Source organism: Canis aureus, chromosome X (genome assembly GCF_053574225.1).
Source record: "Canis aureus isolate CA01 chromosome X, VMU_Caureus_v.1.0, whole genome shotgun sequence".
NCBI lineage: Eukaryota > Metazoa > Chordata > Mammalia > Carnivora > Canidae > Canis > Canis aureus.
Genome location: NC_135649.1, coordinates 118,595,061 through 118,620,408, shown reverse-complemented (window position 1 = coordinate 118,620,408; position 25,348 = coordinate 118,595,061). Strand labels below are relative to the sequence as shown.

General features: G+C 38.1%; 1 long non-coding RNA gene across 3 annotated transcripts in view; it reads right to left on the bottom strand.

Annotated features, from left to right (window-relative positions):
- Positions 1 to 25,348, bottom strand: part of LOC144308088 (uncharacterized) — a 478,315-nt gene that overhangs the window by 211,996 nt on the left and 240,971 nt on the right. For 2 of the 3 annotated variants that reach the window (XR_013374736.1, XR_013374735.1), the window contains exon 16: positions 1,093 to 1,135. This is a non-coding gene — a long non-coding RNA (uncharacterized LOC144308088). Of the gene's footprint in view, positions 1 to 1,092; positions 1,136 to 4,294; positions 4,415 to 25,348 lie in introns of all 3 variants that reach the window. The other variant, XR_013374734.1, reaches the window with a different exon arrangement.

Genomic DNA, 25,348 nt, shown 5'->3' with positions numbered 1-25,348 from the left:
TTGAAAAGAAAAACTGGCAGTTGATGGTCACAGAATGTCTGGAGTCATTTCAAATCAGCCTCACGGAGGAATAAGACATGAAACCCTCTGCAAATAGGCAAATATTGATTAAGGATATTCCAGGGCAAGACCCAGATCTATGAGATTAACAGAACACAAAGGCTAAAGAAACACTGGCATTTTTCCCTCAAACAGTTTTGATCAATGATTTTTCAAAAGAGATAGCCAGAGCTATGATGGGGGATTTGAGTATCAACAAAGTCTGTCCTTTCAAACACCAGATGCTCTCTTTCCTTTATCTTCTGTTCAACCCTGAATTTTCATTCCTAGGAAGACTGCACAGTCAGCTTCAAACCTATCCCCTTTGGCTCCTGCCTAACTCCTTCACCAGAAAACATACTAGAAAAATACTATCTATGACTAACAGTATTAATGTCAACATGCGCACATTACAGATTAATGAATACACAGAGGGTCCTACAGCCACAGCGTCGTAAGGCCTGATGTTAACCACAATGTGTCTACATTTTACTCTTCCCCCGTTGTCTCTCTGATAAATTACCACAGCCCAAAACAAATAGGTATAATCCTCTTTTATATACATCCTTCTACCTGAGTGAGGCTGGGCAGAGAGCTAACCAGGCCAGGGAAGATGCCATAGATTTAGGCAGGGGTCGGCAGACCATGTTTATGGACCAAATCCAGCCCACCATTTCTTTTGGTAAATAAAGTTTTACTAGAATGCAATCACACTCATGAGTTCACATCTTGTAGATGTGGGTGCCTTCATGTTACAATGAAATAGTTGGGACATAAACTATATGGCCCACAAAGTTGAAAATATGTACTATCTGGACTTTTACAGAAATAAAATGTGCTAATTCTTGCTTAGGACATGGAAAGAGAAGACACTGGTCCAAACATGATAAAATCAGGTGTAAATAGTCAATAGAAAATCAGAAATCTAAACTCCTAAATGTAGATAAGAAAAACAAGGGAGAATGATATCAGTAAAATGGCAGAACTGTGGGAATTTTTCTGCCACCCTCTCTAAAAGGACACCAATTCTGACAATCTTTCAGATGACAGTACCTTTGAAAGTCTGGGAGTCCAGCGGAGAAGTTCCAGCTCACCACTGAAGGAAAAAGAAAAAAAAAAAGGAATCCAAGATTACACAGTGAAGAGGGTAAGAGGTGTGACTTTACCCACATCATCTTTCTTTAAGACAGCAAACCTCGGTGCCAAAGGAGCCCTTCTTGGCCTGTGATTGCTCCCAGGGTGGAAAGTAAGGGCATGTGAATGAGTGCCCAGTTTCCTCACCTGTGAAGGACACTCCCAAAGAGGCCCATTTCTTTCTTGAGCCACTGAGAGTACCGAGAGGAGCTGCATGAGTGGGGGACAGGGAGCAGCTGATAGAACAGCAGTCAGGGCTCCCATGATCACACTATCCCCCCTTGCCAGGTGTAGGGGTTGGGGCTCTCAAAGAACATCGAAGGGATATAGTCCCTCCTAACCATTTCACAGACACCATGAGAAAGCCCGCAAATAGCTGCTGAGGCAGTTCATTTATTAATCTCCCCAAATGGCCCATGGGGTACCCCTAATGCTCTATACCCACACACCCACATCACAGTAGCGCTCCTTCTGTGCACCACTGACAGCGGCCAGGTGACAGGGTGAGATTCTGTAGAAGGCACTAGCTGGCCCAACTCTGAGATTGAAAGACAACACACAAACTTGAGCATTTAGCACCATGTGGGGAGATAAAACAGCCTGTCAGCACCCAGCCTGGCTCTCTTTTCAAGAGAAGGCATACTATCTCAGAATTCCCTAAGAAGGAACAAGAACTGTGGAATAGGCGCATCCATAGAAAAGGTCTGAAAAAGCCTCAGAATGTCGATCAGGCTTGACAGAAGCTATTTCTCTTCCAAAGCCAGTAAGACTGGAGGAGGTGACTGCTTCTTCAAATATAAAGACAGGAGTGCAACACTTTGAGGAATATGAAAAATCAAGGAATCATGACACCACTAAAGAGCACAACAGTTTCCCAATAACTGATCCCAATGAAATGGAGGTCCGTTATTTGCCCAATAAAGAATTCAAAATAGTTGTTTAAGCTCAGTGAGCTAGAATAAAACACAGAAAATTCAATGAAATCAGGAAAACAACATGCAAACAAAATGAGAAGTTTAACAGAGGGACTGAAATCATAGAAAGAAACAAATTCTGCAGCTGAAGAATACGATGAATGGAATGAGAAACAGGAGAGAGAGCTATTTCATGGAAAGGTATTTAAACACCCAGGACAGCCTGTGTTTTGAAGGCATTTCTTTTGAAGGGAAAGTAGTTTCCACATCCTCTATCTGGGCTTCCATTGACATAGGTACTCTCTGGAAACTCAGACCATAATGAATGTGAAACAGAACAATGGAAAGTGAAATCCTAAATAATGCCTTTGTTGCACTTGTTCTTTCATGTGCAAAGTGAAAATGTGTGTATTGATGTTCAATTTAGACGCATGTATTTGTAATATATGTGTGTGTATTTGTATCCATATGTTGATATTCAGGTGTTTAAACTAATATTGTATGTATATATACATTCTAATAAAGAAAAAAATTCACTCACGTATGAAAGTTTTTGGCTTTTTTTTTGTGAAAGATATAGGTTAACTGTGTTATTCCAGAATACAGGTTGATTTTCAACAAGTACACTGGACATTTGTTCAACAAGTATGTTGATTTGTTTGACAAGTATACTGGATGTTCGACAAGTATATTCAACAAGTACACTGGACAAGTACTGTGTGTCAGGCATGATTATAGGGTCTATAAATACATTGGTGGGGGAAAAACAGACAAAAAACTCTTTTTTTAAAAAATTAGTTTACATTCTAGTGGGGTTGGGGGGAGAAACTGACCATACACAAAATTATATTATCTATTGCTGTGGCACAAATTACATAAAGTTCAGTAACTCAAAACAACACATATTTATAATCTCCGTTTCTGTGGGTCAGGAGTCTGAGCATGGCTTAACTGCATCTTCTGATTCAGAGCATCTCAAGGGCTGTGATGTTATCTGGTGGCTTGACTAGGGAAGAATCTGCATGAAGTGGTTAGTAGAATCAGTTCCTTAGGAGCTGTCAATCTGGACCTCAGTTCTTTGCTGCTATTCATGGAAGGCCATCGGAGTTCGTCATCACACAAGCCTCTCGAGCATGGCAGCTTCCTCTATTTAAGGCAACAAGGGAGGTTTTTCTAACAAGACAGAGTCAAGGTCTTTTGATAATCCAACCATAGATGTGACATCCCATCACCTTTGCTGTATTCTATTTTTTGGGGAATTAAGTGTCACATCCCACACTCAAAGGGTCAGGATAACACAAGGCTATGACTCTCAGGAGGCAGGAATCATCCAGGATCATACGTAAGGTCTGCCTACCACACTGGGCCAGAGCTCATAGAACCTGGTGGGCCACTGGAAGGAATGTGGAATTTACCAGGATGTGGAAATTGATGCTATAATAATTCATGAGACGCAGCTCAGGATCTAGAGGTGTGATATCTGCTGACAGTGTTTACTTTGCAGCCACTCACACTGTCCCTCATGAGACCCCTCAACCTCCTTATCTCATGGAGGATGGCAGTGCTGATTTTTCAGTTTCCTATACTGCTCCCATATCCGTTGCAACTTGTCTTGATGCTTTAGGCTTGCTCACAGTCACTCATCATCCCTCCCTGCATCACCCCTTTATATAAGTTTCCTCCCGTTTTTCTTTCTACCTATAGCTCTCCTGCTGAGAGTCACCTCTTCTGTTAATCATAGTCTTCTTTCCTCTTTTGGCCAACAATATCACTACCAGACTATCGACACCATTAATTTATTTATTAGCTTGGTAAGTGAGCCTTTTCATCCAGTTCAGAATAGGGGAGATGGAAGTACCACAACTAAATTAAATTGCAAGGTTATTCTCTGACATTTGATGCATGTACTAAAGGTTACTGAAGCAGAAAGTCAGTGACCATGACTCTTGTTTTGCCTGTCAGGAACTGAGGCCAAACTGCTGTTTGCTGATGGGCCCTCTCAGTTCTTGAGAGCTCACATACTACCTCTCCACCTTGCTTTTCTTTTCACAAACCTCTACACATATGTTCATGATCTCCTCAGAAAGTTGGATCCATCCATTCAACAGGCTAACACTCCCTGTTACAATCAGTTTTCTACATGAATCTATAATTCTCCCATCCAATCTCTCTTTCAAATGCCCTCCCAGCAATCCCTTGCCCCTTACCTCCATTTATGGACAGCTTCTTCTTTGCTGGCATATGAACAAACTAATAATTGCAAACTTTGAGAAGAATCCTCCATTTTTGTAGACTATGTAGCAGTGATCAAGGATAACATCATAATGCTACAAATAAAAATGATTACAGCTAGGTTGTAAAGGAACACCTTTAAATATTTAAATAGATGAGAAGGGAAATCTTAGTTTCTTAAAGTACTTTAAAGCCATACGACCACATTGATCTTAAGGCCACATTTGTTGAGGGAGAAAAAAAATCATTATGATCTTCTTTCCTTAATAGGAATTTTGTTGTTGATATTTCAGGGAAATATGTTCTCGGAAATTGCTTAAAACACCTTTCCAAGATTTCTCTCCTCGTGATCAAAGAAGTGTGGCAATGCCTACCTTTGCCAGGAATAGTACAATATTTTCCCTCAGGTTTCAAACTCCTTGAAAACCTCTGTAACCTGCTGCTTTGTTTTTATAGTAATCAAAGCTAAATGGGGGTTTAGAGAAAAATGAAGCATGCAGCACAACTGAAGAAATTCCATCTCAATGCTGCACACATTTTCCAAATATTCAACTTTTCCCTCTAGTGTAAACATAGCCTTTATCATGAAATTGAACAGTTTTCTAAATTTGTCTCTTAGGAGCAAGCCTACCCTGCACATCATGGAACATTTTATCCTCCCAAGATAGACTAAAAGCTCTAAATTACTCATTACACAGCTTAACAAAAGAAGCTCATCGTTAGTTAATTGGAGATAACATGGCCTTGTTCCCCGATGCAGATATACTAAAAATTGCTGGTTATTTCTGTAGTTAATTTCTTCTGGAAAAAATTCTCAGTCGTAAAATTTATCTTCTCATGATAAAAAATGAGATAGCATGAAATAAATATTCGGTTTGGAGCTAAGAGGATGTAGAATACTAACGAGGAAAGAACTAAATTTCTGAAAAACTTGCAAAATGTCAACTGTCCCAAATGATATGCAACCCAGTTATCTCAAAGAAAACTACTTCAGTTAGTTGGGTGAGGCAGTGTTCCGGGTGCAAAATGTAAGGAGGTGCCTGAGGCAAGTGCCCTGCTTGCCTCACTCTAGTATGGGCCTCAGTTAGACAGAGGAGCTATACTCCCTGAAATGTCCTCTTATCTAATTTTGAATGAGTCATTTAACTGTTCACTTTTTTTGGACTTCTTTTCTACAATCATATTTATTTTACTCCCTGGATCTTTCATGCAATCCGTTATAAGTTAAAACATAGATAGTGGGTTCCTACAGATAATGTATTATCAAAGGGGCATCTTGAGAAAATACACCATTAAGATGTGGGCACAGCTGTAAGGGGTTTATAATCCAATAGAGAAGACATGTATTTCTGCTTTCTAAGAAAATACTTGTTTAGACCCTCCATTGCCCTTCAAACTAGGATTCTAATTCCTCATGCCCTACATTGCCAACTGTCACCACATCACCTGCTATTAACTTTCTGGTCCATGACAAGCACTCTTCCTCACACACAACTACAATGAAAGCCTTGTTAACCTGTCTGAGGCTTTCCAATTCATTGCAAACCCAAAACTTTAAGCATCATTGAATGTCACTGACCTGAGGCTTTTTACATTATTGAGTATCTCTTCCTTCTTGAGCATTTCTCCTACTGTCACTGTGTCTGGCCCTCAATATTTCTGATCCCTGCTCCGTCTACTTCAATAGCATCCCCGTCTTTCGGTTCCCATACCACCTTCTTCCTAAATGCTGACATTGTTTATAATCAGAACTCTCTTTTTTTTGTTGCTGTACAAAATTTCCCTGGTCAATCCCAGGCACTTGCAAAAGTTTACTTCCTCAGCATGCACATCTGACTTCAAAATCTGTATTTAGGCTGAGCCCTTTGCACTGGAAACCATGTCTTTTTATCTCATTAGGCACATGTATTAAATAACAACTAAGTTCCTAGGCATTGTCAATGCACAGATAAAGCACATTGGCTCTAACCTCAGACCGCAACCTGGTGGAGGATGCTGATCATTCCAAAAAAGGTTACAACACAGTCTATGTTATCATTAAGCATGCATCAGTGCTCTAAGGCATTGCTGCTCAAACTCCAATGTGCAACGGAAATACCCGGACATCTTGTTCAAATGAAGATTTGATTCAGAAGGTCTGCCTCGAGGCTGAAGATTCTGCATTTCTGTGAACCTCCCAGGTGATGTTACTGCCAGCATTCCATGATATTTGAGTAGTAAAGTTTGGGGAGATTTGAGTAGTAAAGTTTTGGGAGATTTCCCTGACCCTTTGAGTAGTAAAGTTTTGGGAGATTTCCCTGACCCTAACAGTCTATGAAGTCTGGCATAGAAGGGAAGGCAAAGCTGCCTGATCTAAATGTTGAGGATATCCTGAATTTTCCAGAGGAACAAATGAGAATAGATCATTTGGGAAAAGGGAAAAACATGGTAAAAAGAAGCAGATGTGTGTCAGCACAGAGGTCTGCGATCCTGTGCCTAGAGCCCATGGCACCAGATGTAGGAGAGCCGAGTGGGATATGGAGGAGGAGGACCTAGAGCATTAGAAACCACATGATGAGGGTCCTATACCATGTCCTAGAGCAGAGACACCCAGAATGTGATGGAGGTAGCCAGGGAGAGCAGGAGCATTAAAAATCAACAAATATGAGGTTCAGGCTGTGCCGCGCACTTGTCTCCAGTGTCCGGGCCTCTTCATATAGACAACAGCTGGCCATGCCTGTTTCCCTCCTTGAATACCCCTCAGGGTATAGCTACTGTGCCTGGCATTCTGATCTGTTGATGGAGTGAACCATTTTCTTAAACCTCTGACTTGCTCAAGACAATTCCTTCAGTGATTAAAAAGTATTTTGATACTTCCCCAAAGACAACAGATTGAAAACAAACCACCAAAACAATCATACAAATTCACACAAAGTAACCTCTGCTAACGAATGAATGAATGGTGTAGGACACAGTACCTCAGGTGCACTCAGTTGAGAGGACTCAGTAGTGTTTAAAGCAGCGTTCCCCAAAAGAAATGTAATGTAAGCAACATATGTAATTTTAAATTTTCCAGTAAGTACGTTTAAAAAAGAAACAAGGGCAACTGGGTAGTTCAGTGGTTGAGTCTGCCTTTGGCTCAGGTCATGTCCCAGGGTCCTGGGATGAGTCCTGCATCAGGTTCCCCACAGTGAGCCTGCTTCTCCCTCTGTCTATATCTCTGCTTCTCTCTCTATGAATAAATAAAAACCTTTAAAAAATTAAAAATAATTCAAAAATTAAAAATGAAAGTAAAATAATAATAATAATAATAATAATAATAATAATAATAATAATAATTAAAAAAAAAAACAAGTTGGGGGTGCCTGGGTGGCACAGTTGGTTAAGCATCCAACTCTTGGTTTTGGCTCAGGTCACGCTCTCAGGATTGTGAGATCAAGCCTGGTTCCAGATCTGCACTCAGATCCAGTAGGTTTGAGATTCTCTCCCCCTCTTCCTCTCCCCACTGTGTGCATGTCCAAGTGTGTGTGCACATGCACACATGCTCTCTCTCAAATAAATAATCTTTAAAAAAAGAACCAAGTTAAACTAACTTTAATATATTTAACCCAATATATCCAAAATATTATCATTTAAACATGCAATTAATATAAAAAATTATGGATGAGGGATGCCTGGGTGGCTTAGCGATTGGGCATCTGCCTTTCGCTTGGGGCATGACCCTGGAGTCCCAGGATCCAGTGCCGCATTGGGCTCCCTGCAGGGAGCCTGCTTCTCCCTCTGCCTGTGTCTCCACCTCTCTCTCTGTGTCTCTCACAAATAAATAAATAATCTTAAAAAAAAATTACTGATGAGACACTTTACATTTCCTTTGTCATAAGTCTTTGAAATCTATGTGCTATTTTACACTTATGTCACATTTCAATTCAGATTCACTCTTTTTCAAGTGCTCAGTAGCCCCATATAGCTGCTGGCTACCATACTGGACAGCACAATTTTAAAATGTGTGCAATTAACTCCTTAATCTGTATCACTGTATGAGCTTTTGTTCAGGTCATTCCCCTTCCTGTACTCACATGCCTCACCTGAAACTGAAAACGCTGATTAGATCAGTGTCCTCACATGATAATGCAAAGATCCTAAAGACAACATGTTGTAGCCAAAGGGAAGAGCTGTGTGTGTGTGTGTGTGTGTGTGTGTGAACAAACACTGAAGTTTCTGTAGCTATCACCCTGGAAATCCCAATCTTAAAGTATGTTTCTGTACTCTGAAAGGATAAGAGACAGGATACTGAAATTGCTAAGAGTTTCTCAACTCTTAACACTTTCCAGCCATTTATAAGCTTTGGGGGTTTGTTTTTTTGGTTTGAGGTTCTGGAGGAGGTATTTTTTTAGAGGGGGTTAGGGGTTTTTGAAGATTCTACAAATGGAAGCAGAAATAAAGCAGTAACTTGTGCATTATCCTCTTGATTAGAACAGGCATGTGTACTGCACTCAGATGGCAGAGAAACTGGTCTATAGTCCAATACCTGCTTCTGCATTATTAAAAGCTAAGTAAGCAACAATCTTGTCTTTGCACATAGAGGAATAAATGTAGTAACAATGAAAACTGTTTTCAACCAAGGTCAGCACCACCACTTTGGAGAATGATGGGAAAGAAAGACTCCATGTTCTTCTTTTTCAAAAGGTGAGTAAAATATACTTGATAGCTTCTTAAGGAAACTGTTTTGTTTGTTTTGTTTTTAATGTTCCATTTTAAGGGTGTCTTGTAAATTCCAAACAAATCAAGGAGCCAGTTGGAGTCAAGGGTTCCATATTATTTGATTGTGTAAGCCCAGTGCTTGGCATGGTACCTAGCACTCAGTGTATGCTTATCAAGTGCATGAGGTAGCATTTCAATCCTTATCAGATGTTCTCCAATATATGGACTATGTGTGGCAAAGATTAATACTTAAATAATACTCCAAGGGCTGTGCACAGTGCTCCCTAGAAAGTTGTACATTGGAGGTTTTGTCTGCTATTAACAGGGAAGTATGAAGAGCTGGGAGGGAGAAGGCAGGCAGGCAGACAAAGCTTCAGACAAGATGCATAGACAGCTCCTGTCAACTCCCACCACCTGGAAGGCAATGAGATGAACGATAGCCTCTTTCTCTCTTCTGAAGCCTCAGGCTAATCACCATAACACTTTTTCTTTGCATTAAAAAATGTCTTTCTGGTCGATTTACTTTCATATATATATTTTTTCATATATATATGAATTTTTTCATATATATGAATATATATGCTTATACATATATACACATATAAATTTACATAATGCTGAAATGTGATCTTATATATACTAATGGAGTGTGTTAGTAGTTGGTTTGTGTGTCTGCTGTTTCATTTATCTTCTATCCCTAGCCCCTAACCATTCCCCCCTACTCTCCATGGAGCTGCCACAGCCCTACCTAGTAACCCATGTGAAGGATCTAGAATATTTCTTTCCATAGTTTTCTTCAGAATTAATCACACACACACACACACACACACACACACACAAATTCTGCCTTTGCTTTATAAAAATGGGAAATTACATACCTGTCTGCTTCTTGCTTTTCTCTCGTAATAATAAAACACGTACAAATTCCCATACAGCAACTGATACATTCAAATTCATTCTTTCAAATGGCTGCATGATATGATATGCCATATTGCCAATATATTCTAATTTACTCAAGGACTCCTTTGCTGAAGGGCAGTTACTTTGTTTCCAGTTTCTTGTCAGCTTAAACAGTGCTCAGTATATACCCTGGAGCATTGGTCTTTACATATTGAGCTTCATTTCTAGGGAATGGAGCTCCAAAATGGTATGGCTGGGTCAAAGAGTATGTATGTTTAACATTTTGATAGTTATAGACATTAATATCTAAAAAGTCTATAAATATTCATATTATCACCAGTAATAGGTGAAAGTACCCATTTTTCCACATATCTCCTGGCAATATGTGGTACTATTTTATATTTCTGCACCTGAAGTAAATATCAGGTGAGCGATATGTACCCGTAGGTGTCACCATCTTAGGGGAAACCAAAAAATCCTGCTATAACTGAGTGCACTGAGAAGAACACTAAAAGAAACTCAGCAGACCTAGTTTTAGATTCACACTGCATTCTGAACTGAAAACCTAAACAAGTCTTTTAACCTCACTGAGCCTCTTTCAGTATTTGTTAAAAGGATATATATACTTTTTAATATCAAAGGCTGACAAAACAATGTGAATTTATCAGGCCAAAATCAAAGGAAAGCCGACAATTAAAAAGAAATAACAGAACACTAATGCCATGTCTCCCTGAGGGCGTCTGGTCAATCTGGTGATTTAAGTTTTAGTTTCTCTTCCTATGAGATGAAGGAGATAGAAGAAAAAGAAAAAACAGGGCTCATTCAGGGTGGGAAATCAAATAAAGGACCCTCTACCTCAAATCTGGGATCTCCAAAATACTCTACCTTTAGTGTAAATTTGAGGCAAAATAGACTCATAGCAAATCTGCACCATAAAAGGAACACCAGGACATTACTCTGGATCCTGAGAAAAGTAGCAAAGGAACAAACAGTGAAAAGCTGTAAGAAAAACTGCCATTCATGTGGATTTGCAACCCAAATTCATATCTTCTGGAAGTCCAAATTAATGTTAAGCTATCAATTTGGCTCAAAACAGAATCTCTAAAACTACCTATGGTAAAGAGCTGGGCTGTTTGTTTCATTTCCAATCCATGGGAACTCTCATACTTTTATAAAATACAATAAAAATGAACTACAAGAAATTATATGGAAATAAAGAGACGAATACAGCAGATTGATGCTGTCACAATGTCAAATTACTATAAAAATTTCCAAATGTCATTCTCAATTTCCATACTTATTGCATAAAAGGTTACAAGCATTTTGTGCAGCAACACCTGGTCCCAAGTACTCAGCAGAACAAGTGCAATTCCTCTCTGCGCACACACCTCCCTCTTAAACCTTAGAGACTTTTCAAAATAATTTCCAAAGAAGAAGCATATTTTACAAGTCAAAGAAAATCAGCAAACATGCAAGAAACTAGATACTATGAAGCAGAATTAAAATAAAGAGAAAAACCAGATTTGCAAAAGCTTCAGATATTGAAATGATCAGATACCGAATCTAAAGCAACTTGTTTATTATGTTTAAAGGAATAAAACATAAAATACTACCATAAAAAGTGATCCAATAGGCTTGAAAAGAACAAAATAGAAATGGAAAATAAAATAACGGAAAGTACAGACTCAGTAAACGAGTTAAACAGCAGATTGAACATGGTTGGAGAGGCAACTGCACAGCAAAACAAGCTGCTGCAGAAGATGAAAGAGAAGCTTAGAAATGTAGAGACTGGATACAATATAAAATATTTTCTGAGTCCCAGAAAAAAGAAAGAGAATAGGGCAGAGAAAATAATATGAAAAGAGAAGATTCCCCCCCCCCCCCAGACTGGGTAAAAGGCATCAATGTACAAATTCCAGACTTCCCAGGAATCCCAAGGAAATTTTATAAATAAAAATGCACACCTGGACAAGTCAAAGTAAAATCTGAGAACAGCAAAGACAATCTTAAAAAGAGAGAAGAAAACAAAGATTGCCCTCCAAGGAATGACAGGCTGAGAGCTGATATTCAACAACAAAAACAGAAGCCAGGAAAAAGAAAGTGAATGGTGCTGTCACCCATATGAACAAGTGTGGAAGCAGATTCCCTCCAGTTGAGCCAGGAGACTTTGCATTCCAACACTTTGATCGCACCCTATGACAGACTCAGCTAGAGGACCCAGCTAAGATGCATTTAGGTTCCTAGCCCATGGAAATGGTGAGATAATGAATAATAACTGATAATAATGAGATTATAAGTGATAATAAATGTTCCTTGTTTTGAACTGCTAAGTTTGGGGCTAATTTGTTAGGCAACAATAGATAATTAATACAGTTAGCATTCATCTGTTCTACCTGCCATCAAATAGAGACAGTAATTTAAAAATAAAAATACAACACATACCGGGAGGGGGGTTGGCACCAAAAATCCACAATCTAGCCAACTCCCGGTAGGGAAGAGAGAATTTGCCATGATGTATTAGTTTTCCAGAGATGCCATAACAAAGTACCACAGAGGGGAATCTTAAACAGCAAAAATCTATGGTCTCCATTCTGGAGGCTAGGGTTGGTTCCTTCTGAGGGATATGAGGGAAGGCTCTGTCCCGGGCCATTCTCTTTGGCTTGTAGATGACTGTCTTCCTCCTATGCCTCCTCACTTTAAGTCCCATCTATGTGTGTCCGTCAGTGTGTGAATTTCTCCTTTTTATAAGGACTCTAGTCATATTGAATTAGGGCCCAATGAGTGACCTCTTGGTTATGCCTTTGTAAAGATCCAATCTCCAGAAAAGGTTATATTCTGAGGAACTTGAGGTTGGGACTTCAAATATTAGTTTGGGGGGTTGGGGGGACACAATTAAACCCATAACACATAGTGAGGCACATTTAGATATAGACTGAATATTACTCAGACATACATACACTCAATGTTTGGAATCACGAGTTTCTTCCAGCCCCAAATAATTCCCACATATTGTTTTACTTGGTTCAAAATGAGGCTGTAACTATAAAATTCATTTGTCTTGCCTGTCATGTACACAACTGTGGGGTCTGATATGGTCTGGAGAGGTTCTTTATTACAGTTTTGCTCTTTTGTTATCAGTTTTAAGAAAACATAATGAAAACCAAAATGCTGCAAATATGTCAACTTGGCATTAGATACAGCCAGTTTAATGTGGCACTTCGCTAAATTCAATCAGAGCATTGTTTATGGATGAACTTTTTCGTTCATCCTCATAAATCACATCTAAGCTAATTAAAATCCCAATGGAAGTGGTATCTCAGCTGTCCCACAGCCGACTTCTCCACTGACTCTACCCATAATGAAATATGAAGATAATAAAATTATTCTAGGGATCATAGTCTAGGATGCACTTCCAAAACTCATAAACAATCCTCACTTGCATGTCCATGAAGCTGAAACAGTGTACTGTAGAAACAAAGCAGATAAAACCAGGGGCTGTGTAAGATGTCCTTACTGAGTGCAGCATCCATGGTGAATTGAGACCTCAGTTTCTTGGGAGCAGGGTAGCAGCTAATGGCAGACATGTGGAAACTCCAAGCTCATGTTCCACAAACAGCTCCATTTTCTGTATACATGGGAATTACAGTTGCTCTAACAGGGTTCAGGGGTGTGTCTGTATATGTGTCTCATTCCATACATCCCTGATTCCCCTTAATAAGAACAAAGCCCTTTAATTCCAAAGGCTTTGGGTTAAGGCTGCCCTGGAGGACATCTGGTAAACAAGGCAGACAGAAGCTGGGCAAAACTGTAAATGTCTTTGCTGTCGAAGGTAAGGATTATAGGAAGGCTGTCCAATTTATACTGGACCAGACTTTCTGTAATAAAACACAACAATGCAATTATTGCAGAAGAAAACTACATGGAAAAGATGAGAAAAAACAGTTGGAAACCAATTTGTGAAACAGCATAGCACACTAAGTTCATTGAACAATAATAAATATTGCAACATTGTCTGAAGGCTTTTAAAGATCCATGTTGGGGGAGAAAGAAAACAGCAAAAGAAGAATAGCATTATTTCAGTCAACATAACATACTGAAGCAATGAATGTTCAAAGCAGGATACATGTCAAAATAATGAAAGCTATATTTAAATCAAAGGTTCTTAGCTAATGCATGCCAAACTCTAGCAGAGGGCCAGTAAAATAAACTATGAGGGAAAGAGTCCAGAAACAAAGACAGGGGTGCCATAGCTGGCAAACAACATTGCTCCTCAAAGGAATTGCCGGAGTTTTTATTCTGTTCAACTGTGGGCTATACTCTCTTGGTTCTCATCTGACAGCACAGAGCCATTCAAAGAGAGCTGATTTTTGCAAAACATCCAGGATGGGTTGCTGAAGAAGAAATTACCAGCATGCTTGCAAACTCTGCTCTACCACAGGAAATGTTTAGATTTACCAGGGAACCAACAACAAAAAGAAAAAAAAGAAAAAAGAAAAGGAAGAGAAGACAAGAGAAAGGAGAGAAAAAAGAGGGGTGCCTGGGGATCCCTGGGTGGCGCAGCGGTTTGGCGCCTGCCTTTGGCCCAGGGCACGATCCTGGGGACCCGGGATCGAGTCCCACGTCGGGCTCCCGGTGCATGGAGCCTGCTTCTCCCTCTGCCTGTGTCACTGCGCCTGTCTCTCTCTCTCTGTGACTATCATAAATAAATAAAAATTAAAAAAAAAATTAAAAAAAAAAAAAAAGAGGGGTGCCTGGATGGCTCAGCAGTTGAGTGGCTTGCCTTTGGCTAGGTTGAGATTCTGAGGTCATGGGATCAAGTCCTGCATTGGGTTCACTGCAGAAAGCCTGCTTCTCTCTCTGCCTATGTCTCTGCCTCTCTCTGTGAGTCTCTCATAAATAAATAAAATTTAAAAAATAAAAAACTTAAAAAAAAAAGACAAGACAAAACAAGCAAACAAGCAGGTGTCTTCCCCTGAGTTATCAACAACACTCAAAATGGAAGTGAGTCAATGAGAAAAATACACCCAGCTAAACTTTTCTAAGCAAGACAGACATAGTTATAACTGATAAAGTATTTTAAAATAATATTACTCCAAAAATTTTTTGGGCTTAAAGCTTATTTGTATCATTGCCCAGAAATCTCAAAAGTACTTCCCTTGGTAGGGATAGATCAGTTTATTTAAATATTCACACACATCTGAAATATAAATAAAAGAGACTTAACTGAAATTAACTTAAATAACCTACATATTTAGCAGATGATAGTTATAAATAAGTTAAATACATACAATTTACACTGGGAAGTAGTGACTATTAAACTTTAGTGTGATCCTACTGCAAGTGAAAGGAATAATAAATGAACGTAACTGCCTGGATAGGCATGTTGGTGGAATTTCCAAGCCTTCTGTGTGGATAGCCAAGCCACCATGGCATTTACTGAACAAATATTTATGGAAAGCCTGCTGCTTTATGCCAAGCTCTGTTCAAACCACTAGGGCCACAGTGGGAAACAAAATAGTCAAAATTCTCTGCTCTCCTGGAATCTATATTCTAGCAAGAGAAGATAGATAATATACAAAATAAGTGACATATATTTTACTATTGGTATATTAGTTTCCTATGGCTGCTGTAACAACTTACAACATACAGTGACTTAGAACAACACAAAGATATTACTGTGTACTTCTAGAAGTCAAGAATCCAAAATCCTTCCTTGGAGTTATATACTTAGTAACTCTAATGGGATATCCAGCAATTCAGTGAAAAGTGATAAACTGAATTGAATATGTAACTTCTGCAAGTATCCATGATCTCAAAAGCTGTGTTCTTTGATCCGCCTTCTCTAAAGATGTTAATTCTTTGAAACTACACTACACTATAATGTGACTTCAGTTTCTTTAGAAACTGCTGGTATTCTTTTTTTTTTTTTAAGACACAGAGGGAGGGAGGGCAGAGACACAGGCAGAGGGAAAAGCAGGCTCCATGCAGGGAGCCTGACGTGGGACTTGATCCTGGGTCCCCAGGATCAGGCCCTGGGCTGAAGGTGGCACTAAGCCGCTGAGTCACCTGGGCTGCCCTGGTATTCTTGATTGCATTTTTGTGTTTCTTAGTTGCCTTGACTTGAACTATGAAACTTCCTTAAGCTCTGTAATGGTAATGAAAAGTATCAGCCACATGCAAGGTTGGAAAGAGATGTTATATATAGGGGCAGCCTGGGTGGCTCAGTGGTTTAGCACCTGCCTTTGGCCCAGGGCATGATCATGGAGACCTAGGATCGAATCCCGCATGGGCTTCCTGCATGGAGCCTGCTTCTCCCTCTGCCTGTGTCTCTGCCTCTCTCTCTCTGTGTCTCTCCTGAATAAATAAATAAAATCTTTTTTAAAAAAGCTTTTCAATATAATGGTCATCCATGATGTTGCAAAGCCACTGCCTTCTATGTCACAATGTTTCTCCTTCAATGAACAGTTCATAGGCCCATTCAAGGGCAGATTCTCCATTTGCTAGTAATGATATCAAGCATATTTTTTTGAAATCTGTAGACTGCTGAGCTACAAGGACATACCATTTTCAGGACCAGTTGGACAGAATCCACAGGTATCTTGCTAACACATGTGGACCAATCTAAACTCCATTAACAGAACATTCTATAAAGGCTGCTAGTGGCTATCCCAACTCTACGTACCTGTCTCCTTGAATGAAATAGTTAGATCAGGGCTACTAAATTCAGACATTTGCCAGTAAGAAAATGTGGAGGAATTCTTTAACTCGGGGTTTTACAAAAATATTAAAATGATCAGCTGAGAGTATCTAGCTCAAAGTACAAGAGGCAAACTATAATTTCCCAGAGGGTACCCTTGAATATCAGGGACAACTAAACATGACGAGTAATACAATTTTGTTATTAGTTTCCACTGCCTCCTCCTAAGAAGCTAATTAACAGAGTGAATAAAAATTCACCTTGGAATGCCAAAAGAGAATAATTTCTCTATGAAGTACTCACTTTCCTTGTATGGTCCAAGTTTCCAAGTTCTGCCAATTTACTTCCTCACACTCCCTACTGTTCTGATCCCATGATACTCTGCCCTAAATATTATTTTCCTTGATAAAAGTCCTTACTTTTTGCAAGAACTTGAGTTCATCCTTATGTACTTTTTCCAGGCTCTGAACACTCTGCCCTGTGTCTAAGTGCAGAGTACAGTATTACAAAAATACAACAGATTTTCAGACTCTTTTTCCTGGACAAGTCCTTGCTCATTAGGAGCTGGAAATGGATACTTCCTCACAGATACAAAGGCTCTAGAGGCATAAGTAAGGAATCTATGCCATATCCTGGGAAGTGCCACTGAATAATCCCGTCTGACTATAACAGCTCATCTCCGCTTTCAGGTGATAATAGTGGGCTCTCAATTTAGGAGAGGAAAAAGAGTTATTAACTAAAGTGTACCTCTGGGAACAGGGATTAGTGTTTAGTGAAATAGAAGATGTAGCCTTGGGTCTTAAAGAGGTGACAAGCTAGAACTAATAAAACCCAATGGAACAGTCGGTCCACTAAAGATTGACCAGAAAAACTTCCTACTAGAGGAAAATGTCCAATTTTCCTGGACCTCTGAGTTGGGGAAAATTACTTCTACAAGACATCATAGTTGAAATGGATGGCCTGCATGGTCTAAGAATTCCAAAACAAGAAATTTCATCAGTCACAGCAGAAGCAAATGCAAAACCATTCTATAAAATCCCTCCAGAACCTAATTTGGAATACTATGGGAAAAACTACACTTACTGAAGATGAGCTCATTATAAACTTAAAGGTACACAATGAAAGGGTCCACTATAAAGACTGACACCCTAAACACTAAAATAATTACTTAATAGATTCTCTAAGTTCCTTTTATTATGTTTAACACATATTATTTTTTTAAAAAAGGAATAGAAACCATAATAGGACACTATATGAAAGTGTATTGTTTACTATGTGAACAAGATTATTTGAAACTCAGTCCAGTCGATTTCTAGAAATGAGAAAATACAGTCATTGACAATCTACTAATGGAGAGGCTGCCAGACAACCTTTCTGAAATAGAAAAAAATGATCCTGTATTTGGAACTGGTGACATTCTTCACTGAATACCTAAAATAAAAATTTGCTTTCCCCTGTGCCAAGCTCTAGCACCAAGATAAGAATCTGAATAGCTAGGAAACCAGAAAGTAGACTTGGGTCTCCTTTCAATTGTCACTAAAGCACACTAATTCTCTGTGTTCCTTTCAGGACTGTGTTCTTTACAGATCTTTACTTATATTCTGTGATATGAAAAACTGCATTCAAGGTTATGGAAGCATCGAGAAGATCTCTTGAATAAATGAAGAAATCTAACTCTTATTAGGTTCCTGAAGCTTTCAAGAACTCGGGTATGTTCATTTGTGCAGATAGGAGGCCTGACTCCTTGTTCTGAAATAATATAAATGCAAAAGTTTGTTAAGTGAACAACACAGAACATATTTTTTGTCTCAATAGAATAAATATATTTTTTAACATAAAAGAAATTAAATACTGTTCTCATACTCCAATTTTCAGTTGTGTATGCCCTGTGTACAAAAAAGGATATTTGTAAGTTAAGTGAGCTTGTTTGGATGACTCGCCAAAACAAGATCAAAGCTAATTTGCTGCAGATACAGTGAAAGCATTAAAAATATTTGAACACTGGGGCATATTCCCTGAGAACTAGAACTTAATTAGCAATAAATATTTCAATAAGCCACAACCAAGTAGCACTTTATCTAAGCAAGAGTAAATTTTAACTGGATATAATAAACCTTCCATGATTAAAAAATAGTATTCTAAAAGCTATAATTCTCTCATATTCACCTAAAATGTAACTTGACTTCTGACAATCTACCCTAGACACTGGGAGTGCAGAAATGATCTCTCTCACCTATGATCCTTTCATCCTAATGTCATTTTAAGTTCAAGTCAGCATAAGAAGTTATAGAGAGGATGGCTTGTGGTTCAGGAGATATTATTGCTGCTATATTTACAAGTATAAATGTAAATTTCTGCTAGAAGGAGCCTCCTGATGGGATTAGTCATCCAAATTCCCATCAGACACACTTTCTGATAAATGTGGGACAAGAATAGCAGTGAAGGTCCCCTGAGGACTCAGTTGCCACTTCTAATGAAGTGTTTTTCCATGCAAATAAATGCTTCAGACAAAACTAGCAGGGTTAGCTGGGCTTATTTTCCTGTTTAAAAGTAGTGGGGAAATAAGTGACTTTATTCTAACCACAGAAATTAGTCAATCTGTAAAATCAGGTAAAACACAGAAAGTTAACATGGTGTATCGATGAAAAATACTAGATGAAAATAGGATTAAACTGTTCCTTTCAGATACATTTGCCACTCTGAAACTATCAAATCTATAGAAACCTCAAGTCTACTCACCTTCCACTTCACATCTAATGTGTATACTTTTTTTTTTTTTTTTTTTAAGTAGGCTCCATGCTCACTGTGGAGCTCAATGCCAGGCCTAAACCCACAATCCTGAGATCAAGACATTAGCTGAGATAAAGAGTCAGATGTTCAACTGAATGAGCCACCCAGATGCCCCTAGTGTGTACACATTTTAAGAAAAGGATTCATGATCCAAATAACAAGATTTAAGAAACTTTCTTTTCCACCCTTCTACCTATGCCCTCTTTATGAAAGGATACAAGTATCCAGACTAGAGAAACTTTCCTGTATCTGCCTCTTTCCACCCTATCTTGGGCCAGAGAAAAACACAGAACATCAACAGGAGGTTTAACTAATGGAGCTTCTCAAATTCTCCTCCAAATATCCCTAACAGCAGCAGAGCCAAATGAACATCCCTCCCTAAGAGGAAGAGGCCACAGCAATTCCATCAGTGTGAAACTTCTGGCAAAGGAATTGTATTTTTCATAAATTATGATTTATTTTAATAAATTAATGCAAATTTTGCCTGTTAAGTCATTATACAGCCATGTGAGTTTTAACACAGTAAGGATGGTTTAAATTACTTGTCACACAAACTACAGATATAGATCTACAGGGAGATAAGCTGTTTATCCTATGGCTTTTCAGATCTCTGGCACACTTCCTCACACCCCTGAGGATAATCTACATGTCAGATTGAGATATGAGGTTAATAGATTTTAAAGTCTGCTGGCTCACTGTGACAACTGATAGCATTGCAACTCACTTTTGCCAACTTACTCAAGTATAAAACTAAAAAGCTCAAACAATTTGCTAGAAATAGTGAAGGGAGGGGAAGCACAGAAGCAAATTAAATCAGAGGCTTCTTCTGTGATCATTACATCCTTCATAAATCCTGCACTGACATCACACCTTGTCTGTATCACATATTACTCTATGTATCTTCCTTTCACCTCTCAATTGTGATTGATAAACTCACAGAAGGCACATACTGTGCCTTATCATTTCTCTGAATGCCCTTTTACATTTACCAAAACAGATCATCAAGAATTTGTGATTAGTACAATTAAGGAATTGCTTTTGACAAGGACACCTTCTGTTTACACCAGTGTTCAGGAGTCGAGCCAGCAATGCAAAAGGACTTTTGAATCAAAGCTACTCCTTTACCCACAGGGGGAGTAACAATCCACAAGCTTACAGAATTCCATATAATCTCTTCTAAAAGTCTCTGGGAAGAAGATGAATTTAAGGATAAAGAGAGGAAAATTGTAAAGTCAATCATCCACAGTGAGTTTCTGCTGGTTTTTTTTTTTAAATAATGAGAAAAAAAAAAAAAAGGCAATCAGAACATGAACATACCATACCACGTTTTAAGTTCAGGATTTTCTTGTTAGAGTCAACAATAAGTAAATTTTGACCTTCATTATATTGTGATTTAACCCCACAATCTCTCTAGTATAGTAAGGTTGACTTTGTTTAGGAATACCATCTACTTACTTGATGGGATTGTTAGGGGGACACATGCTTTCCATACTACTCACTGGAAACAAGATGTACTCATCTGAACAATGCTTTCTGGTATTTTTAGTGGTCATACACTTACAACAGCTGAAATACACTCACTATTCAAAGAATCTAGCCTACTTGCCTAATCTCAAGGCAAAAAAGTGGAGTCTACTCTCAGCCAACAACAAGTATTTCTTGAGACTACAGCAGAGAACATGGCAGGCATCAAATGCTCTCAGTGAGCTTATATTTGATATTTTTTACCATAAATGAGTTAAGGCAGGACATATACTGGAAATCCCAACTGATTTGGCTGACCAATATATTTTGTTTTTCCTGAATACCATTTAAAAGAAAATCAAATTCAAAGCTGAGCCATTATCTAAAACTCAGGAAGACTAATATATCAATTCAGATAGCAAACAATCTTGAATATCAGAGGTTTTTGGATCACTGAACTTATAGTCATACCTGTCAATGATTGGTTGGAGCTGAGTAGCAGCTGCTGCCCCTTACACAGAACCCAGGCTCTCCAGTTAGCCACAGTTCCTACTGCTCCCTATTGTACTCTGGCATTGAAATGGATCTGTTTCCAATCGTCACTACATCAGAACTGTTGCTTCGAGAATAGAAAAATATTTACCTGATCTCCTGTCTCTGTTAAATGTGAGGGAGAAAAATAAACAACGAAAGAGCCATATATTTCTGCTCTTACATATCCCCTATGTAAATGGCCCACTGTAGTCACTTCTACTAATTGCTTGGTCCCTATATGCCAAAAACTTTTCAACCACTGTGTTGAGAAGATTATATACCCAGTACAGAGAAAACTTTAGTTACATGTTATTAGGAAGAATGTTTGCAAACCACAAAATTTTATGTGTTCTCTGAGCTCAATCTCTACATACACACTGTGGAGTCAAGAACTAGAATGGGGGATAATTGCAGTTCAAGGCAGTTCTGCCATCTGACAGTGCTACACAGCTTCACAGGCTGAAAAGGCAAGTGGTGAAATATTGGAGCATTCATTCCCCATCTCTTAATAGTCATGAAATCTCTGGGGTGTCCAGCTGTGACTACCTGCACAATCTCCACTCCCTTGATCACCAAACTGAACAGAAGCAAGATTCCATAAAGAAAATGTATCTGCCTTCTGTCTTCTCAAGTAGGGCACTTCCAGCTTCTCCCTAGAATTTAGAAGGCTGGACAGAGTATTATTCCTATTCTAGTAATATATCTTTTTCAAAAGCTAGATCATCCACAGAATCAGTCATTTCCTTGAACTCATCAGAGAGCAAAGGTCAGAGGGGCAATCAACAAGCCTGAAACTAAAGATAGAAACCTCTAGAAAAAGAGAGCACACACAAGCATTGGCTCAACTATAGGAAAGCACAGGAAAGGGATAGTCCTCCATAAGAAGATGTAAGAAGAATCCAGCTAAAATTTTAAATGAATATTAAAAGCCAAGTGTGGGCTAGCATAAGAGTAGGGAATCCTTGAGACCACAGACACAAGGGGGTTTGCACCCCTACAGGCTCTTTTCATGGCACCCAATTTGTTCTTATTAGTAAGTCTGGGGGTAGGATGAGAGATGGGAGAAAATCTAGGTTATGTAAATTTGGCAGAGAGCAGAAGCCACCACTGCAGGAAGAGCCCTACAGTCAAGAGAAAAAGCAATCAACATAACCAGACTAAGAGATAGCCATGTATTAGAACTATCAGACAGGAAAAACTATGAGTATGTGAAAGATTCTATGTAACATATGGAAAATATACATAAAGAAATGTGAATTTTGGCAGAGATCTGGAAACTCTCAGAAAGAGTCACATAGAAATGCTAGAATTTTTAAAGCATGATAACAAAAATGAATAATGCCTTCACCTGGCTCATCCGTGGACTCAGCCCAAAGCAAGAATTAGTGAACTTGAATACAGGTCAACAGAAATGACCCACACTGAAATATTAAGAGAGAGAAGATTGAATATAAACAAACCAGGACAGAGCATCCAAATTGTGGGACATAGCAAATAACCTAACAGGAATGACTAGATTTCCAGAATAAGAAGAGAGAAAAAACACAGCAAGATAGATATTTGAAGGGACAGTAGCTAATAGTTATCAAAAAATAATAAAATATATCAAACCACAGTTCCAGCACATTTTCTAAGCAAGTTAACCACACACACACACACACACACACACACACACACACAATATAATCAAACAGTAAAATGTCAAAGATAAAGAGAAAATCTTAAAGGTAGCAGATCAGGGGATGGGGAAGATATACTATGTAATTAATACAGAGGAAGGAAGATAAGAGTTACAGCAGATTCCTCATCAGACGCTATGAAAAACAGAAGATGTAGAGTGATTATCTTTAAAATGCTGAGTAAAAAAAGAAGAACTGCAGCAAGATACATGATAACATGTATTACCATTAGCATATGAACATCTCCCAGGAGATAAAATCAGTCCAAACAGAATCCCTAAAAAAAAAAAAAAAAAAAAAAAAAAAAAACTCCAGTAACTCAATCCCCATTATATATATATATATATATATATATATATATATATATATATATATATATATATATATAATTAAAAGTTACTACAGTGTACCTGTATGTTTATGGACCAGAGAAAATATCTTTTAAAATGACAGAGAAATAAAAATTGTTTCAGACAAACAGAAACCAAGAACATTTATTACCAGCAGACTGGCAATACAACAAACATGAAAGAGAGCTCTTTAGGTAAAAGGAGCATGATAACAAATAGAAACTTGATTCTAAACAAAGAAAGATTTTCAGAAATGGACATATTAAAAATAAATATAGAAGATAATTTTCTTGTTTTTAATTGCTTTAAAAGACTACAGATTTTCTAAAGCAAAAATAGAAACAAGCACTGTATTGTTTCTTTATGACATATGTGAAATAAAAGGTATTCGAAAAATAGCAAAAAAGATGGAAGGGAGAAAGGGAGTATGCTGTTGTAAGGTCTTTATACCAGTTGAAATATTATAATTGTAGGTAGAATGTAGCTAATTAAAGAAGTATATTGTTAAAAATAAGCAAAAAAAAAGTTTTAAGGTATTAATAATAAGGCAATGGCAGAGATAAAATTGAATCATAAAAAATAATTTATGAAGACAGGTAAGATAATTGATATACATTTTTTTAAAGATTTTACTTATTTATTCATGAGAGACACAGAGAAAGGGAGAGACACAGACAGAGGGAGAAGCAGGCCCCCCACAGGGAGCCTGATGTGGGATTCAATCCCAGATCCCAGGATCATGACCTGAGCCAAACGCACTCAACTGCTGAGCTAACCAGGCATCCCGATATACAATAAATTAAGTATAAATGGAGTCTTCTTAATTGGGAAAAAAAAAATTTAACATATAGAATCATAGAAACCAGTGATCAAGTCTGGGCTCTAGTATTTTTAGCAATAGTCACCAAGAAAATGCAAAAACTAGCCATCTGTCTTTTAAAAATTAGGTTAAACAATTAGAAAAAACACTAATTACACAGGCATGATTGAAGATTTGGAACCAAAAGCTGTGACATAGAGTAACTCCTGTTTAGAGAACAAACTATCTAATCAATGACTTCACATTATCCATCCAGCAGCTTAAGCTATTGACTCAAATTCCATGAATTACTCATTCCTGGCCTCCATTTTTAACACTTTATTCTCTTTGACCTTTAATTGCTGATACAAAAAGGAAAGCTTCTCCAGAAAAACTTCGTAAAAGCAATTTCATTTCATTTCATTTTAGTCTCTTGAACATAGGTCAAATAGATCAGTACAAAATTGAAATGTTGATTTGGGTCATGAGCATCAAATGAACATCTCCTAGGAGAGAAAATCAGTCCTAAAATAATCCCTAAAAAAACCTGCAGTAATTCAATCCCCATTATATACTTTTTTAAAAAATCAAAGTTTCTACAACGTACCTGGTACGTTTATAACCAAGATTTAGTCATAACTTCACTTCTTATAAAAAGAATGTGCTATTACCACCTTTCTCCACCTCTTGATTCTCCTAATGAATGATTACTAGTTATTCTATGTAACATATTCATGCTTGGGATCAAAAGACTTCTTGATATCTAAAGATATTTATATATCTATATGTGTAATTCTGATTCTAAGTTAAATATTATAAAATATTTTCCATTATAGTCACAATAAATTGAAGCAATAATGTAGTGTGTCACAATAAACTTAGTGTAAAAACAAAAGAATCATTAAATTTCCAAAAATGTATTTCACTGTGTCTATTTAAGACACAGTTATAAAAAGGCCAATTTGATGGGATCCCTGGGTGGCTCAGCAGTTTAATACCTGCCTTCGGTCCAGGTCGTGATCCTGGAGTCCCAGGATCAAGTCCCACGTTGGGCTTCTTGCATGGAGCCTGCTTCTCCCTCTGCCTGGGTCTCTGCTTCTCCCTTTCTCTCTCTGTGTCTCTCATGAATAAATAAA